This window comes from Gopherus flavomarginatus, chromosome 4 (assembly GCF_025201925.1).
Source record: "Gopherus flavomarginatus isolate rGopFla2 chromosome 4, rGopFla2.mat.asm, whole genome shotgun sequence".
In the NCBI taxonomy this organism is placed as follows: domain Eukaryota; kingdom Metazoa; phylum Chordata; order Testudines; family Testudinidae; genus Gopherus; species Gopherus flavomarginatus.
The window spans coordinates 76,754,684-76,772,983 of record NC_066620.1 but is presented as its reverse complement, the minus strand read 5'-3'; positions in this window follow the sequence as shown (position 1 = coordinate 76,772,983).

The following is an 18,300-nucleotide window of genomic DNA, read 5'->3' as shown; positions in this document are numbered from 1 at the left end:
GGGAATGAGTTGCAAGTTGCTAAGGAGCTAGGAAAGCCCTTTTGGCCTTGCCTGCCTACCAAGTAAGGGGTACTCGTTAGCAAGAATTGACAGCAGGTTTGTGCTTTTTCTGCAGCAATGCAGCCTGGCTCCAGCATATACTTCTGCACATTCAAACTGCTGCTCTTCTGTGTTTGAACCACTCACCTTGACTCTTCAATGCTGTAGCTCTCCAACTAGAAGCCCTACATTCTTTTAATCCTCAATAGGCAAATAAAGGGATACTTGGCTGCTGCGTATAAGTTACTGATGAATGGTTCCAATTCATGGCCTTTTCTCAGTTCATGATATTTCTTTCATATTCATGCTACTTAGAGAATGCTCCAAGTCACCTTATACAAAACTTCCGAGTGAGAATCCTGTTTCCCAAACCACTGCATGCTTATTACTGACTGTATTACAGTGGTGTCTGAGGGCCACAAATGAGATTGGGGCCACATTGTGCTTGGCGCTCTACAAACACCATAGTAGACAATCCCTACCTTGGAGAGCCTGCAATCTAAAGAGAGAACCCACAGGATAGGAGAAAGTAGCATCCCCCCTTAACAGAGGGGGAAATTGGTACAATTATAGTGTGATTTGTACAATATCAGATGGAGGCTGTGGCAAAGTTAACTGATCGCAGATCTTCTGAATCCCAGTCAGTACCTTAATCAAACACCATGCTTTAACAAACAGCACACAGATATACTTATGTACGAAAAAACAAACCGCTAAAACTATAAAATCACTAGCCCTGGTCTACTGCTTTGATGGGGTTGAGCAGTGCATGTTGGGATCAAATTAAGAGCTTTCATGATAGGTCTGTTGCAAGAATACAAGAGAAACTGATGGAGCAGGATGCTTGAGCAGGGGGACGTAAGATACTTCTGAGAAGGCTCTTTGAAAAACTACCAAATAAAGCTTAAGCCTTAAACCATAATGTCAGCCTCTACTATATAATGTGATCAGCATGTGTCCAACTGACCTCTACTGGATGGAGTCAGAAAGACTTATGTGGCTGAGTCTTTATTTAAAGGCAGGTCACTAGCACTAGAAATGGGAAAGATTTTTCACATGAAACTTTCTGTGGATAAATTTGCTGATTTTTTATTTTATTTTTTTGAAAACTTACAAAACTTCAAAATGACCAGTTTTCAACTATTTTTTTTAAACAAAACACTGGGCTTTTTTTGTTTAAATGGCATGTTTCAAACTTTCCTGTATTTTTTTTAAGAAAAAGAGCTCAATAACCATTTTGTTTAACAGCATTTTTTTTTAATTTTAGAATTACCTATAAACTGAAGAATCAATTTTTCCCTTCCCTTGTTCAGTCTGCAGAAGAGAAGAATGAGGGAGGATTTGATAGCTGCTTTCAACTATCTGAAAGGGGGGTTCCATAGAGGATAGATCTAGACTGTTTTCAGTGGTGGCAGATGACAGAATAAGGGGTAATAGTCTCAGGTTGCACTGGGGGAGGTTTAGGTTGGATATTAGGAAAAACTTTTTCACTAGGAGGATGGTGAAGCACTGGAATGAGTTACCTAGGGAAGTGGTGGACTATCCTTCCTCAGAGGTTAAGGTCAGGCTTGACAAAGACCTGTCTGGGATGATTTACTTGGGGATTGGGCCTGCTTTGAGCAAGGGATCGGACTAGGTGACCTCCAGAGGTCTCTTCCAACTCTGATATTCTATGATTCCTCCCACCTGCACTGCCCTAGTCTTACTAAACACTGCTGCTAATGGTGATTCTTCTTGAACTGAATCCTTAGAGGGCTGTGGCTTTGTAGCAAATGTCTAGAAATCTCTCTAGCACTTGTGTGGTTTGAGTGACCACTGCTGTGACCTGTGTGTGGTCATGAGTTTGTTATAATGGATGCTCTAACAAGCTGTGCAATTGATTCTTTGATTTGGATCAGAGATGATGATACCCAGCTGAGTCCTAGATGTACCACAGACTCCAAGACAAGTACCTAAGGGTATAGCCAATGCTAGATGGAGGGGAGGAAGGGGAACAAAACTTAACATTTGCTAGCTAACCTGGATTAAAATATCAGTGAAGACATGGCAATTTGGCTTTTGACTCAAACCAGCTGCTCTGGGTAAAGCCTATGGGTATGTCTACAAGTCCAGCTGGGAATGAGCCTTCCAGCCCAAGTAGATGGACATGTGCTAGCTTGGCTCCACCTAGTGTGCTAAAAGTAACAATGTGAATGTTGTGGCTTAGGTTTTCAAGCCTGAGTCTAAGCTCAGGTAGCTCTCCTGTGCTTCTGCTGCAGCCGTATTGGCTACACTGCTATTTTTAGGGCAAGTTTCTCTACCTGGGCTTGGAGACTTGCTTCCAGCTATGGTGTAGCTACCCCCTCTAGAGGAGCCGGAGGTAGAACTTGAGTTGCTAATGTGAGTTAGAAGCTTGAGTTGTTTGTGTCGTCACTGCTCTAATGTGAATTAAAAACTTCTTTGTTGTGTAGACAGACCCTAAAATAGTTCAAGTCCTCGCTGAAAAACAGCACTGTTACTGCTTCTAAGTGGGGTCTGTGAACTGCCATAAGGGTGAGGTCCAAGTGTTGCCTATGCTAGATAGAGGGAGCTGGTGCACTGGACACGGTTTGCGGTGGCAGAGGTTAAAAGCAGAAGCACTGATTCAGTACTGAAATGCTCTAGCTAAGAGTGTGTGACATAGAAAATGTAGTGACTCAAGACCCCAAAGCATCATCACCACACTGCCCTTTCACTTAAGGCATAACCCTGTTTTAGTGTCACTGTACGTGGCTCACTAGTGCTGATGGTGCTTTACACCAAAATTGCCTCTTAGTTGAAATGACTAGAACTGATCTGAATGGGACTAAACCTCATTAGTTTGTTTAGCCACCTTGGCAGAAGAGCAATGCATAATGAAAGCAAACAGAAGAGTGGATAGTGACTCTTCTTCCAATGGCAATGAGGTGCTGCCCTTTTACATACCAGAATCAATGCAATAAACCCTACACTAGTAGTCTTCCTTCATAACTCAGTGTACAGGTATAAGTGCATTATTTCAGTGTTACACCACAAGGATGAAAAATGGAGGGGCTGGTTACAACTTCCATCACTTAATAATGGTGAAGGGAGTCAGTATGAAAGGGGGAGGGTATTGACTGCAGCAAGCATGAAACAACTCCAGCCAAAACTAACAATTTTGAATATAAATGATAAGGTGGCAGAAGGCCAGATACTCTTTAAAGTAGTGAAACTGGATAGGGATAGAAAATACAGCATCGTATGGGAGGGGAGTGTAGGGGAGTAAGTGGAAGAAATACAGAATTATTAGTAGGGCAGTGAAAATACATGACTACAGAACTATATGCAGATATCTTAAAAGGGGACTTTCATCAGAGTTGTCTATGAATGCAAACTAAAAAATGATAAAATGGTATATTCAAAAAGGGTAAAAAGACCTCAGAGTGCCAGGCTGGGCAAGGCTCTTTAAGAAAAGTTTTTAAAAGATCAGCCTGAATTTTTGCCCATTTTCTTAATACAAACCTTTAGGTACAGGTAAGGAATCCTCTTGTCTTTCTGACCTCTCAGCTTGGCTGCTACTCCCTTCGACATATTCATTTCTCATGAACCTTCAGTGGATACAGGGTATCTGTGCCTTTCTTCTGCCATCCCTCCCAAAAACCCAGTGCCTCAACCAAAACCCCAGACTGGAGCAGTCCTGTACTTAGGGGATGCGTAGAGCTGGATCCCAGCTTTGTGACTCAAGCCTCTCTACTAATAACTCTTGGCTTCCTTCTTCCTTCTCCAGTCCTTATGCAAAAGGATAAAAACTAAGAATGAAATTAATAATCTATAGCCAGGGTTCCCAGACTTTTTGCCAGAATGATCCGATTTTAATGTCTAGAGAAGAAATGTCAGCATGTTTCTTTACCAAAATGTTGTGCAATACCAAGTCAAATGCTTACAGAAGTCTAAGTATATTACATCAACACTATTACTTTTATCAACCAAATTTGTAGCATCTTCAAAAAAAATTGTTAGTTTGACAGGATCAATTTTTCCATACAAATATATTGATTGGCATGAATTATATTATTGTTCTGTAATTATTTATTAATCAAGTCCCATATCAGCTACTCCAGGGGCAGGCAAACTTTTTGGCCTGAGATCCACATCGGGTTTCCGAAATTGTATGGAGGGCCGGTTAGGGGAGGCTGTGCCTCCCCAAACAGCCAGGCATGGCCCGGCGCCGACCCCCCTCCAACTCCCCCGGTTTCCTGTCCCATCCACTCCTCTCTGTCCTCTGACTGCCCTCCACCCCTGACTGCCCCCCATTGCCCCATCCAACTCTGACTCCTTCCTGACTGCCCCCAGGGGACCCTTGCCCCCATTCAACCCCCCTGTTCCCTGCCCTCTGATCGCCCCAACCCCCATCCACACTCCTGCCCCCAACCACCACCCTGAACTCCCCTGCCCTTTATCCAACCCACCTTGCTTCCTTACCGCACTGCCAGGAGCACCGGTGGCTGGCAGCGCTACAGCCACACTGCCCAGACCACCAGGACAGGCAGCCCTGCCACCTCGCTGGAGCAAGCCATGCCACCGCGCATCACTTTTTAGTTTTAATTTACTGCATATGTCTGAATAAATTTGATTTTCTAGTAAGTATCAGAACTGAGCTATTGAAACAGATTTTCCTTCCTTAAATACTTACCAAGGGTTTAACCTATGTGCTCGGTTCCATTGACTTCAATGGGGAGACTCATCTGAGTAAGGGGCATAGAACCTGATGCTTAGAAAAGTTTATTACACACAAGCTAACACATTTTGGTGCCAAAAATGAACTGGCGATTTTGGTTTTGTTGATGCTGGATTCTATTTTAACCTTCAAACAGGTTGATATAAATGGCAGAGTGCAGAGGATTTTAAAAATATCTTAAGCATATTGTGAGATATCACTGCTAGCTTTGTTGTCATTCTGTCTGCATATTTGACAAGAGGGTAATTTCCAGGTCTCTCTCATTGTTGAAGGCCTTCTTAATCATGAAAGCCAATAATGTATTGAACTGGCTATCACTGACAAAGACTCATGTTTGATAGTAGGTGCCCAAAAGTTTGTTTCATACAACTTAGTTCTCTAGGATTGGACTCCTGATCTGAGTCTTGCTCACATTTTACTTGTTTTGCTTACTGACATTTCAGTTTGCTCTATCCCCTAGGTTATGTGTGCACTACGGGGGGCCGGAGCAGCAGAGCTATAACACCACAGCTATCCTGGCATAACGGTGTAGTGTAAACAGAGCCTACAGTGGCAGAAAGAGCTTTTCCATTGCCACTCCCCAAGCAGTGGTAGCTAGGTTGTTGGAAGCATTCTTCTATTGACCTAGCTGCACCTGCACTGAGGGTTAGGTTGGCACAGTTACAGCTGTAGCTATGTCCACCTAAATTTAAAGTGTAGACCAGGCCTTAGTACAAGCCAACAAAATGATCCTATCTATCTATCTATCTATCTATCTATCTATCTATCTATCTAATTCTACCCATTTATTTTCAGTGCCTTCATCTGACTAAACATTCAGCCTGCTTTTATAACTTAGAGAAAATCAGCCAATTGCTGCTTTCCCACAGAAAACTAGCATTTGGTCCTGAGGTAGCTGTATATCAAGAGGCAAGATGACCTATGAAATGTTGAGGTATAATACATGAGAGGCAAAAGTAGAGTGGAGAACAAAGGGGAGGTCTTGGTTATGTTTGCAACTTCCGTCAACTTGCAAGTCCAAAAATAAACATGTTACACAATTTGCTCCATTCCCATCAACTTTTGTTTGTGATGAGCATGTAGGCAGTAGATAAGCCCATTCTCATTGACTTTCACAGCAGTGTGGTGGTGAGCAAGAATAATTCATCCCTATGTAAATATTGAACAACAAGAAGAATGCATTTAACACAAACAGGCAGTCTGGAACATGAGGCACCTTTTGTCCCTCGAACAAACATAACCAGTTGTGAATGGCAGGAATCTACCATCACCTCTTTGCTCTCAAGTCCCCCATCACACTTAAACAGTGTCTCAGAGAAGTGCTACAATGCCAGTGATGTTACATATGATGCTGGAGGTTGGAAGGTAAAGATAGTATTTGGTGTGCATACGCATACTATGGTTGCCATCAGAGTCAGCCTTGACCAAAATCGATCACACAGTAGGCCCCAAGTTTACTATGTTTCCCCCTGTGTTTAAAGGGTGGGATTTGCACAAACATTCGGTGCTGGCCTAACTCAGGTCCTGTTGAAGTGAAGAGAACTCCCATTGACTTGAGTGGGAGCAGAACTAAGCCAGCTCTGAGTGGTTGTGAAAAATCCCACCCCAAAACAATAGGCAACATCTATGGTAATTGTATGGTGTAGCCTGGTCTACAGTTCTGGGCTACTTTAATCAAATACCTACCTCAAGGTGAGAGTTTACACACATAAACTGTGAGATTTTAGCCCCTTAGCAGATAATATACAATAGAGAAGTATCAATAGAAGGGGGACCCCATACACAGCAGAGACTACAGTTCTTAGTGGGCAGGTATCTACATCACAAAGCACACCATCCTATCTGGCACTTCTGAGCATCCTCTTGGCAGGCTCAGCACAGAGGCCAAGTATAGACCATGCTTTTTTGCTGTAGAGATGGTCTCCCTTACTCAGGGTTGAACCATGTGTGATGTTGCACTCAATATGATTTTATGAAAATATGCTAATGTAACTGGAATATGCTTCATGCAAAAGGTCTCTTGTAAGGTATCATTACAAAGCTTATAATCTAGTGAGTATGATTTGTATAAATGTACCACTCTTGTATCTGAAACTAGAAATATGAAATATAACTCTGAGGGCCTATTGTAATTATGCAAAGTGTGGGCCATTAATGGTGGTTTGGAATCTTGACGACTCCCATTAACCAGGGCCATTGACTGCAGATGGCTTTGTTTTACCTGTAAGTCTTCCTGTATAGCTGTGTGCTGGCAAGTGGGTAATAAAGTCTTACAGTGACATGTGATCATGTCACCTGAATTGGAATCCATCTTTACCCTGGTGCTTTTCCACTGAGAAGGGGGGGGGGACCCAGAGGGACTGTCCTGCTTTGAGCATGGGATTGGACTAGCCGACCTCCTGAGGTTCCTTCCAACCCAGATATTCTATGATTCACACCTTATGCAAAAGATATATAAGTGGGTAGAACAGAGAAAAGAGGAGCCATCATGAGGAAGTCCCTAGCTACCACATGAGCTGGAACAAGGGCTGTACCAGGGAAAAGAATTGTGCCCAGACTAGGAAGGCGTCCAGTCTGTGAAAGAGACTTATTGAAACATCATTCAGGGTGAGATTTTATTTGTACTCAGTTGTATTACTGTATTAGGCTTAGATTTGCATGTTTTGTTTTATTTTGCTTGGTAATTCCCTTTGTTCTCTTTGTTACCACTTGGAACCACTTAAATTCTACTTTCTGTATTTAATCAAATCACTTTTTACTTATTAATTAACTCAGAGTAAGTGATTAATACCCGGAGGGGGAGGGGGAACAGCTGTGCATATCTCTCTATCAGTGTTATAGAGGATGAACAATTTATGAGTTTACCCTGCATAAGCTTTATAAAGGGTGCCCCTTTTGCTTAGTGCAGCTGTGCAAGAGGATGGGGTAGTGATAGTGCTGCTAGAAGCATTGAGTAGCTCAGATGGTTTATGTTACACTGGTTGTGGGGTATAGCTCTCCCTTCATACCAAACAACTCTGAGAAGGCTGCAATAGGGGCATCACAGGTTGTGCTTCTATAAAGAGATAGCAAGTGTCATGTGTTACCACCCTGCCCCTGCGCAGCTGGAGGCAGTATGCCTTAGACAAGCTACCAGGCACTTCTGCAAGGGCCCATCACCCCTTCCTGTGAGTACCTTTACTTTGATAAGCATCTGTTGGCTCTTAATATGTGTCTATTTACATTCATTTGTGTGACTATTGGAGTGACCCCATCAACCTAAACTATACATCCAATATGAATTATATATTTGCTATGTAAAGTGTGTGTGTATAGCTTCACTTCTAGAACTAAGAATGCCTCAGATTGTTTTTGAAAAACAATCAGCTGTTTCTCTTTTTCGTTTCAGAGTAGCAGCTGTGTTAGTTTGTATCAGCAAAAAGAATCCCAGTCTTTATTCAAGCCTAATTTAATGGTGTCCAGTTTGCAAATTAATTTGCAATTCAGCAGTCTCTTGTTGGAGTCTGTTTTTGAAGTTTTATTAATATTGCGACTTTTAAGTCTGTAACTGAGTGACCAGGGAGGTTGAAGTGTTCTCCAACTGGTTTTTTAATGTTATAATTCTTGATATCTGATTTGTGTCCATTTATTCTTTTATGTAAAGACTGTCTGGTTTGGCCAATGTACATGGCAGAGGGGCATTGCTGGCACATGATGGCATATATCTACCAGACTCCAACGAGAGACTGCTGAATTGGAATTAATTTGCAAACTGGACACCATTAAATTAGGCTTGAATAAAGACTGGGAGTGGATGGGTCATCACACAAAGTACAACTATTTCCCCATGTTTATTTTTCCCTTACTGCTCCTCACACTTTCTTGTCAACTGCTGGAAATGGGCCATTTTGATTACCACTATGTGACAGTACTGCCCGTGGGAGCCAGCTGAGGTCACTCAATCAGGGTGAACTGCAAACAAAACGGGGCAGATAAACCCTAAATGCTGGTGGTTATTCCAATAGTTGGATTTACCAAGCGAGCACAAAACAGATTCTGTAGTACCTCACTGGTTACTTAGAAGTCCAGACAACGCAGTTCCCTTAAAGTGCACAGCCTCAGGCCTCCATCCAGACACACCTGTCAGATATGAAGATGATTCCTGAAAATCTTACTTCATCATATAAAAGAAAAGGTTCTTCCAATCCCAAAGGATCAGCCACGTACCCAGGTTCAATTATAACTTAGATCTTATCCAAAATACACGTTATAGCCAATTCTTATTAACTAAGCTAAAATTTATTAGAAAAGAAAAGAGAGAGGGTTGGTTTAAAGATCAATATACATACAGACTTCAATTCAATTCTTGAGGTTCAGATGCACAGCAGAGGTGAGCTTGTAGTTGCCAAAAGTCCTTTTAGAAATAGTCCATAGGTTATAGTCCAATTTCCATATTCAGGGTGGCTCCAGTCAATGACTGGGGATCTCAATCCTTGTGGCTTAAGGTTTCCCACTCTTGAAACCCAAAGCAGATCTGAGATGAAGAAGGATCATGTTCCAGGGTTCTTATACATTTCCAGCAGCCTTTCGGCCTGAGAAAACAATAGGCTTAACTTCTTCTCCCAAACATCCTGGCAATTAGTACAGGGTAATTTATCCATCAAACAGTTCAAATACAGGTTACCCCAACCTTCAAAGAGACACATAGACAATTATACTATTTCACTCAAGTATCATCTTAAATGCTAATATTCCTTTTTTGATCTTTGAATTAAAACTATAGCAATAGACAAGACTTGTTTGCTTACATTACAAGACCTGAGCAAACACCTCCCCTTCTACCTCTAACAATGCAGACTTGCATTTCAAAGCTCTATTCATTTACATATCTTGCTAACCAGTGCTTAAGGTTCACCCATGGGTCAGGTCAGTCGGTGAGGTGAGTTAATTAACTCTTTCTGGCCCTGTCACCTTTCAATGAGATATTATATTATACTCATAACGTCACACACTACAAAAAGTTTTTTTTTCTCTCCTGCAGGTAATAGCTCACCTTAACAGATCACTCTCGTTATAGTGTGTATGGTAACACTCATTGTTTCATGTTCTCTGTGTATATATATATCTTTCTACTGTATTTTCCACTGCATGCATCCAATGAAGTGGGCTGTAGCCCACAAAAGCTTATGCTCAAATACATTTGTTAGTTTCTAAGGTGCCACAAGTACTCCTGTTCTTTTTTCTCTTTTTTGTGTAAGCCAGTGGTTCTCAAACTGGGGGTCGGGACCCCATAGGGGGTCATGAAGTTATTACATGGGGGGTTGTGAGCTGTCAGCTTCCACCCCAAACCCCGCTTTGCCTCCAGCATTTATAATGGTGCTAAATATATAAAAAAGTGTTTTTAATTTATATGGGGGGGTCGCACTCAGAGGCTTGCTGTGTGAAAGGGGTCACCAGTACAAACGTTTGAGACTCACTGGTGTAAGCACAGTCTGAATGAGCTCTCCCCTGACATCTAGTGGTGAACTGTGGAAAAAGACTTCAGAAGCTGATCTCGTTTGCATGGACACACTCACCCTGCCTAGGTGCTCAGCATGATGGGATTGCTTGCCCACATGATCTTGTAGCTGGTGGTGGATCCCCACTCTCCTTGTTATTGGGGCAGGAGTAATAAAAGGTTGCTGTGTGAACTGTCAAAGTTAGAATCAGGACTTACAATTTGTCAGACCACTCTGTTTATTAGCGCAGCGCTCCGCCAATAACATTCAGAATATGTGAGCGGCCATGCAAGGCCCAAACAGTTTTATTTATACAGATAAAAGAGCAGGAATTTAGACAAAGGGACAAAGAAATTAAAACAGTAAAATTCACCTGGGGCACAGCATGCATATCCTATTTCCTTACTAACTGTTATCGATCTAAGGCTAATGCTTCACCAATTGCCCTTAAACGGTGCAATTGTTTTATGTTAATGTCTGTATTCCTGACACCTGGTTGCAACATTCCAACAACTTTGCTTAAAGGTACAGACAACATTTCTTTAATCCTTTCTCTTCTTATTATATAATTCATTCTACTTTCACAGAACCAAGGGCAGAAGAACTGTACCTGGCATACCCCGATGGAGGGACTCGTCCTCAACAGGATGGCACTTGCTAGGCAGGGGACATGGGGTCCAAAGCCCAATGAATTGAAAGAGGGTGGTCTTTGTTTAAAAGTCTTATATACTATTAGGCTTTTCTGCTTTCCATGGTATAAAATAAAAGCTAATTTAGATTAAATTGAGAATCTTGTTATATGCTGCAGAGCTGAAATCACTGATACCTAGGCCTAAGTATTTGATTTACTTTGGGACAATGTCTCTATTGCAAGAGACTGCTCAGTGTTCCCCAGGAGTGAGGCTCCCCCACTAACAGCTGAAATCAATTAGAGCTGTGTTAAGAGGGGGGCCCTGAAGATATCTTAGCAATTGGCCAGCAGGATGGTTGGTGGAGAGGCATGGCAGGAAGCCAGGAGGGCAGTTGGTGGAGAGAGCCAGAGCAGGGCCCCACAGAGGCATGGCAATCGGCTGTTGGGGCGATGAGCAAGTGCCTGAGCGGTGGAGCATGTAAGGTTTATAGATTCATAGATTCTGGGACTGGAAGGGACCTCGAGAGATCATCGAGTCCAGTCCCCTGCCCTCATGGCAGGACCAAATACTGTCTAGACCATCCCTGATAGGCATTTATCTAACCTTCTCTTAAATATCTCCAGAGATGGAGATTCCACAATCTCTCTAGGCAATTTATTCCAGTGTTTAGCTACCCTGACAGTTAGGAACTTTTTCCTAATGTCCAACCTAAATCTCCCTTGCTGCAGTTTAAGCCCATTGCTTCTTGTTCTATCATTAGAGGCTGAGGTGAACAAGTTTTCTCCCTCCTCTTGATGACACCCTTTTAGATACCTAAAAATCGCTATCATGTCCCCTCTCAGTCTTCTCTTTTCCAAACTAAATAAACCCAATTCTTTCAACCTTCCTTCATAGGTCATGTTCTCAAGACCTTTAATCATTCTTGTTGCTCTTCTCTGGACCCTCTCCAATTTCTCCACATCTTTCTTGAAATGTGGTGCCCAGAACTGGACACAATACTCCAGTTGAGGCCTAACCAGCGCAGAGTAGAGCGGAAGAATGACTTCTCCTATCTCGTTTACAACACACCTGTTAATGCATCCCAGAATCATGTTTGCTTTTTTTGCAACAGTATCACACTGTTGACTCATATTTAGCTTGTGGTCCACTATGACCCCTGGATCTCTTTCTGCCATACTCCTTCCTAGACAGTCTCTTCCCATTCTGTATGTGTGAAATGGATTATTCCTTCCTAAGTGGAGCACTTTGCATTTGTCTTTATTGAACTTCATCCTGTTTACCTCAGACCATTTCTCCAATTTGTCCAGATCATTTTGATGCTTCCTTACCCCTCGGCCCTTTCCCTCCCCCTCCCCCTCCCACAGGGTAGGAGGTGAAATCTGTGGATGAACCTCTGAACTCTGGGGCTGCACTGGCCAAGGACAGCAACTGTGAGTGTGGTGCAGAGAAGGGGCGGGCATATCAAAGGGACTTTTGAGTTGCTGGATTTAAGTCCCTTAGGGGAAAAGAACACTGCCCAACTTACTTGGGGGGGTGGGTCTTTTGCTCATGGTTTGTGTTTATGAACCCTAGTAGCACTGTTTTCCCAAATTAATGCTGAGTTATTTCCCTCCTTTTATTACAAGTTTTTGCTACGCTCAGACTCTGTGCTTGCGAGAGGGGAAGTATTGCCTCTTAGAGGTGCCCAGGAGATAGTGTGTAATTGTCCCAGCTCACTGGGTGGGGGCTTGGACTGGTTTTGTGTTTTATGGTTGAAAAGGAACTCCTAGATACTGAACCCGGCCCTTGTTGCTGCTAGCTCCACCCGGTGGAGGGGTTACATTTGCATAGTCTGTTTTCATTATCCAAACAGAGAAAGACACATCAGTTTTGCTACTGTTAATTGTTTTTGTTTTGTTTCTCATGTATTGTTAGCTCCATGCTGCAGTTACTGGATTGCAAAGGCTGAAAGGAATGCCCATTTGTTTAACACAAGAAAACGCTTTCTATTGGAATGTAAATATCCTCAGTTGTGTGTGTTAGAAACAATCCTTATACCTTCTGTATATTCAGTAAGCCCTCTGTCTCTCCAGCCACCACACTATGCATGTATTTTATTTCCCTATGTTGTATGCAGTGTTGTAGCTGTGTCAGTCCCAGAATATTAGCGACAAGGTGGGTGAGGTAATATATCTTTTATTGAACCGACTTCTGTTGGTGAAACATACAGTGCTCTGTGTAAGTTTGAAAGCTTGTCTTTGTGTAAGCTCGAAAACTTATCTTTCTCACCAACAGTAGTCGGTCCAATAAAAGATATTACCTCACCCACCTTGTCTCTCATTTCTCTGGCTTTCCTAGTGAGAAAGTACAGGTACAGAGGCAGGTAGTGGGTAAAATGGCACTAAACCTTCCTTTCCTAACCCTACTCGATAGTGACTTCTTGATGTTAATTATTCGGCAGTAGCAATAAAGCCAGACAGACACAGAGTTACAGGTTACTTTGTTTCATTGAGCCAGGCTATTGCATGAGGTGGACTCAGCTGGGGAGTACTGCATTCAGAGAGAAGCTAGTTTAGGGGTTATTTTAATTTGTTTCAGATGTGGAAAAGATCTTATAGGTTGCTATGGATGTAAATGATCTTGGCTGATTAACAGCCCAGCTGTCTGTGGTCAAATGCTGCACCCCACCTAATGCATCTGTAAAATAAAAATCATTTCGAGACATGATTTACAATCTAGACTCATAAAATGTTTCCTGGATAGTACTTGTTTCCCTTGCATAATGTGTTTTTTGAAAGCCTCTTGAAATCTGCTTTCTGCTCCAACTGAAACCAATCATCTTTGAAATCAGCTTGGTGATGGATGGTGGCAAGCTGCCTGAAGGCAACTGGCATTTTGCCTTTCTTGTGTATGTCTCTGGAGTGGTGAGTTAGTGTCTAGTATCATCTTTAGTGTCACAAACCAAGTGGGGGGGGAGAGGGCGAGTGAGGCACTAATGGAAAGTACTTCTAGCTAGAATTAGAGGAGCAAAAGACCTAACAGGCAAATTAGTCAATCTAGATCATCTTCACTGAAGCGTATAGAGCCCTAGTTCTCTTCTCAAGACCTTTATTACTAGAGTTGACTGGAGAACGACAATGGCATTTAACAGCAACTTTTGAGGTTGCAAAATTTGTGTTTTGTTCTGCATTCATTGGAACCAAATCTTTCAACTGTGTTCACAAACATGGAATTGTGTCAAAAGGTCTGAGGGAGGAGGGGTTTGGACTGAACCTGACGCTTTCAATGTGTGAAGAGGTGTTGATACCAGAGAGAAGGCATGTGTGTGTTGATAGCAGCCAGCCAGGTAGGGCACTAACCTGGGATGAGGGAGACCCAGGTTGAAGTCCCTGTCTGATTCAAAGCAGAGGCTTTCATCCTAAATCACTTTGACTCAGGGCAGAGAGGAACTGAACTTACCTCCCAGTCATCAGACTACAGAGTGTGAGAAAGTCTTTCTTTTTCCTTCCTCTTAAAGGAGGAAGAAAAACAAACAAACAAGTCTTTAGTGAACCAATATATGTTTGATGAAATTTTATTCCGGCCAGCTCTAGTTACTAACAAAAGTTGTAGAATTGCCATGACGTGCTTAGCATCACCGTTCTGCTACTTGCTTTTGCCACTTCCTCTCCCCTTCCCTAGTCTGAGGGCTTGGCTGCACTTGCAGTTGTGCAGCGCTGGGAGTTACAGCTGTCTTCGTACAGCTGTGTAGGGAAAGCGCTGCAGTGTGGCCACACTGACAGCTACCAGTGCTGCAGTGTGGCCACATTCGCAGCATTTGCAGCGCTGTTGGGAGTGGTGCATTGTGGGCAGCTATCCCACAGAGCACCTCGTCCCATTTTGGCGCCGTGGGTTGTGGGAAGGGGACGGAGCAGTGCGGGTCATTCCGCTTCCTGTCCCAATGCCCCGTGGGGCATCGCTTCACATCCCAGCAGTCACTGTTTTTCCGTCCACATTTGGCACCATTGTGAGTCTCCCAAAGGTTTCTGTGCAGCGCGATTTCTGTGGGAAATGGAGCCCGAGCTGCTGAGGACTTTGCTGATGAGTGTCGCCAGCACATCACGGTTGGCAGTTGAGCTATTCCTTCAGCTCCAAAGTGACAGTGAGGAGTCTGACAATGATATCGATTCGCCTGATGCATATGACACTAAAATGCTTTTGGCATTAACGGAAATGCTCAGCACTGTGGAACACCGCTTTTGGGCTTGGGAAACAGACACTGAGTGGTGGGATCACATCGTCATGGAAGTCTGGGATGACGAGCAGTGCCTGCAGAACTTTCGGATGAGAAAAGCCACTTTCGTGGGACTGTGTGAGGAGCTCGCCTCCTCCTTGCGGCACAAGGACACGAGATTGAGAGCTGCCCTGTCAGTGGAGAAGTGGGTGGCTATTGCAATCTGGAAGCTAGCAACTCCAGACAGCTACCGACTGGTCGCTAACCAGTTTGGAGTGGGAAAGTCGACCGTTGGAATCGCGTTGATGCAAGTTTGCAGGGCCATTAATCGCAGCCTGCTAAGAAGAACCGTGACTCTGGGGAATGTGCAGGACATTCTGGATGGCTTTGCACAAATGGGTTTCCCTAACTGTGGAGGGGCGATAGATGGGATGCATATTCCTATTCTGGCACCACCCCATCTAGCACCCGAGTACGTTAATTGGAAGGGGTATTTCTCTATGGTTCTCCAGGCGCTTGTGGATCACCGTTTCATTGACATTTACACAGGCTGGCCTGGAAAGGTGCACCATGCACGCATCTTTCAGAACAGTGGCCTGTTCAGGAAGCTGCAGGCCGGGACTTTTTTCCCAGACTGGAAGATCACAGTAGGGGACGTCGAAATGCCCATTGTGATCCTTGGAGACCCTGCTTACCCATTAATGCCTTGTCTCATGAAACCGTATACAGGGAAGCTTGACAGGAGCAAGGACTGGTTCAACTACAGGCTGAGCTGGTGCAGAATGACTGTGGAGTGTGCTTTTGGCCGTTTAAAAGGGCGCTGGCATTCTCTTTATGGGAAGCTAGACTTGGGGGAAAGCAGCATCCCTGCTATTATATCCGTGTGCTGTTCCCTCCATAATATTTGTGAAGGGAAAAGTGAAACATTCAGTCAGGAATGGACCTCCGAGGTTCAACGCCTGGAAGCTGAATTTGCATAGCCAGAGAGCAGGGCTACTAGAGAGGCCCAGCACAGGGCTACAAGGATTAGGGATGTCTTGAGGGAGGAATTTGAGGCTGAAAGCCAACAGTAATGTTTGGTGCCTTGCACGGGAGTGAAGTGCAGTGGTTACAATGATTTGCAGTGTCTGTTTTTTTCCTGGGCTACGGTATCTTACACTTTCTGCAATAAAGAAAACTGTTTTGAAAGCCACAAATTCATTTATTGAAAAGAAAATAACCAAAAGGGCAGGGGGGTGGGGTGGTGAACTGTACAGTCAGAGGTTTGAATATGTCCTGTCTGGAGTGCTGTGCAATGACTGCTGCACTTCAGAATGAAAATGCTGCATGGTGATGGGGGTTGAGTGCAGAGGGTATGGGTTGTAGTTCTCAGGGCTGGTAGGTGAACATACAGGTATTGGGGGCAGCTGCTGGTGGTAATAACCTGGATGCTGGAGAAGGGGGTTTTGAGCTGACATTGGGGCACAAGGGAAAGAGCTTTGGGACAGGGGAAGGGGCACACGGTAGTGCTCTGCCTGCATGGCTATGAGTGAGTGGATACAGTCCATTTGGCGGGCCAGGGTGCTTATCAGCTGCTTCGTGCTTTTCTTCCTAGCTACTGCCTTTCTCCTGCTTTCTCTTTCCCTCCACTGATGCATTTTTTCCCTCCAGTCCTGGATTTTTTTACTCTCTCTGGCAGACTGATTCATAACTGCTTTCACCATATCTTCTTTGCTTTTCCGTGGCTTCTTTCTCAGGTTTTGTAGCCTTTCAGCAGTCTCTGATCCAGCCAGCGGGGTATTCAAGGACACTGTTATTAGAAAGACAAAAATTGAAACATTTAACAGAGAGGCAGCATTGTGTATAAATCACAGTGAAGGAGTTTACAGTCTCACTTTAGCATACTTTCCACATACCAACCAGAGCACAGAGAACACACAGCAGCGAAGAAATGGTGAGTAACGGGGAATGAGTGCAGGAGTTAATTAATCCTGGAAGATATCTCGCTGCTGCGGGTCACCTGGGAAGAGCGGGAGGGTCTTCTACAGCAATGCGGATTCTGCCCTGGCCCCTGTGCAGCTTGTCTGTGTGCAGCAATGGTCCCCTGACCCCTCGTGGCACAGTGGTGTGGACACATTAGCCTGACTGGGACAAGGATCACAATGGCGCTCCCTATAAATTTGCGCAAGCGCATTGCCCACACTCTGGCAAAAACTTTTGAAGAGATTACAGGGGCCAATTACTGCGACTTGATAGACCACATCAATGGGCTATTCCACATCTAGGTATGCATGCATGCAGCCATAACCCCCCTCTCCTCTCCCAAAACATTTCCATCCTTAAAATAAAAGCTGCTTACCAGGAACCCGCTCCTTTGCTTTTTCTTCACCAACAAGTTCCAGCTGCTGTGACTGGCTAGCCTCCTCCTGGTTTGAGAAGAGCTCCTGGCTGCATGCCTCCTGGGACTCCGGGGTGTCTCCCCAACCCCAGTAGCCTCACTCTCGGTTTCCTCTACACCCTCCCCCACTTCTCCCTGCTCTGAACTGTCCATCGTGGTCCTCGGATTGGCAGTGGGATCACACCCAAGTATGGCATCCAGCTCCTTGTAAAAACAGCAGGTCGTGGGGGCAGCACCTGGGCTTTGCAATAGGCACTCCACAGCTCCTTTACTTTAACCCTGCACTGCACCACGTCCCGGTCATGGCCCCTTTCCATCATAGCCTTTGATATCTGCCCGTAGGTATCGCAATTCCTACAGCTGGAGCGCAGCTGTGACTGCACAGCTTCCTCCCCCCAAACATTGATGAGGTCCATCAACTTGCCATTACTCCATGCTGGGGCTCGTTTGGCGCATGGAGGCATGCTCACCTGCAATGATTCACTGATTGATTGCACTCCACACCTGGCTGAGCAAACAGGAAGGGGATTTTTAAAATTCCCGGGGCATTTAAGGGGCGGGTCACCTGAGGCCAGGGCAGTAGAGTACGAACTGATGAGCAGAGTGTCTGAACAGGCATTCTGGGATACCTCCGAATACCCTGGAGGCCAATTACAGCACTTTTGGTGGCCACACTTAAGGAGCAGAGCTGCATCACCAGCGCTGCAATCCTTATACCCGAGGCAGAGAAGGAGTACAACCAGCGCTGCAGCCAGGGAGATGCAGTGCTGTATGTGCCCCGCAAGTATGGACAGTGAGTAAGTTGCAGCGTTGGTGGTGGGTTTACAGCGCTGCAACTCTCCAGTGTAGCCAAGCCCTTAATGTCC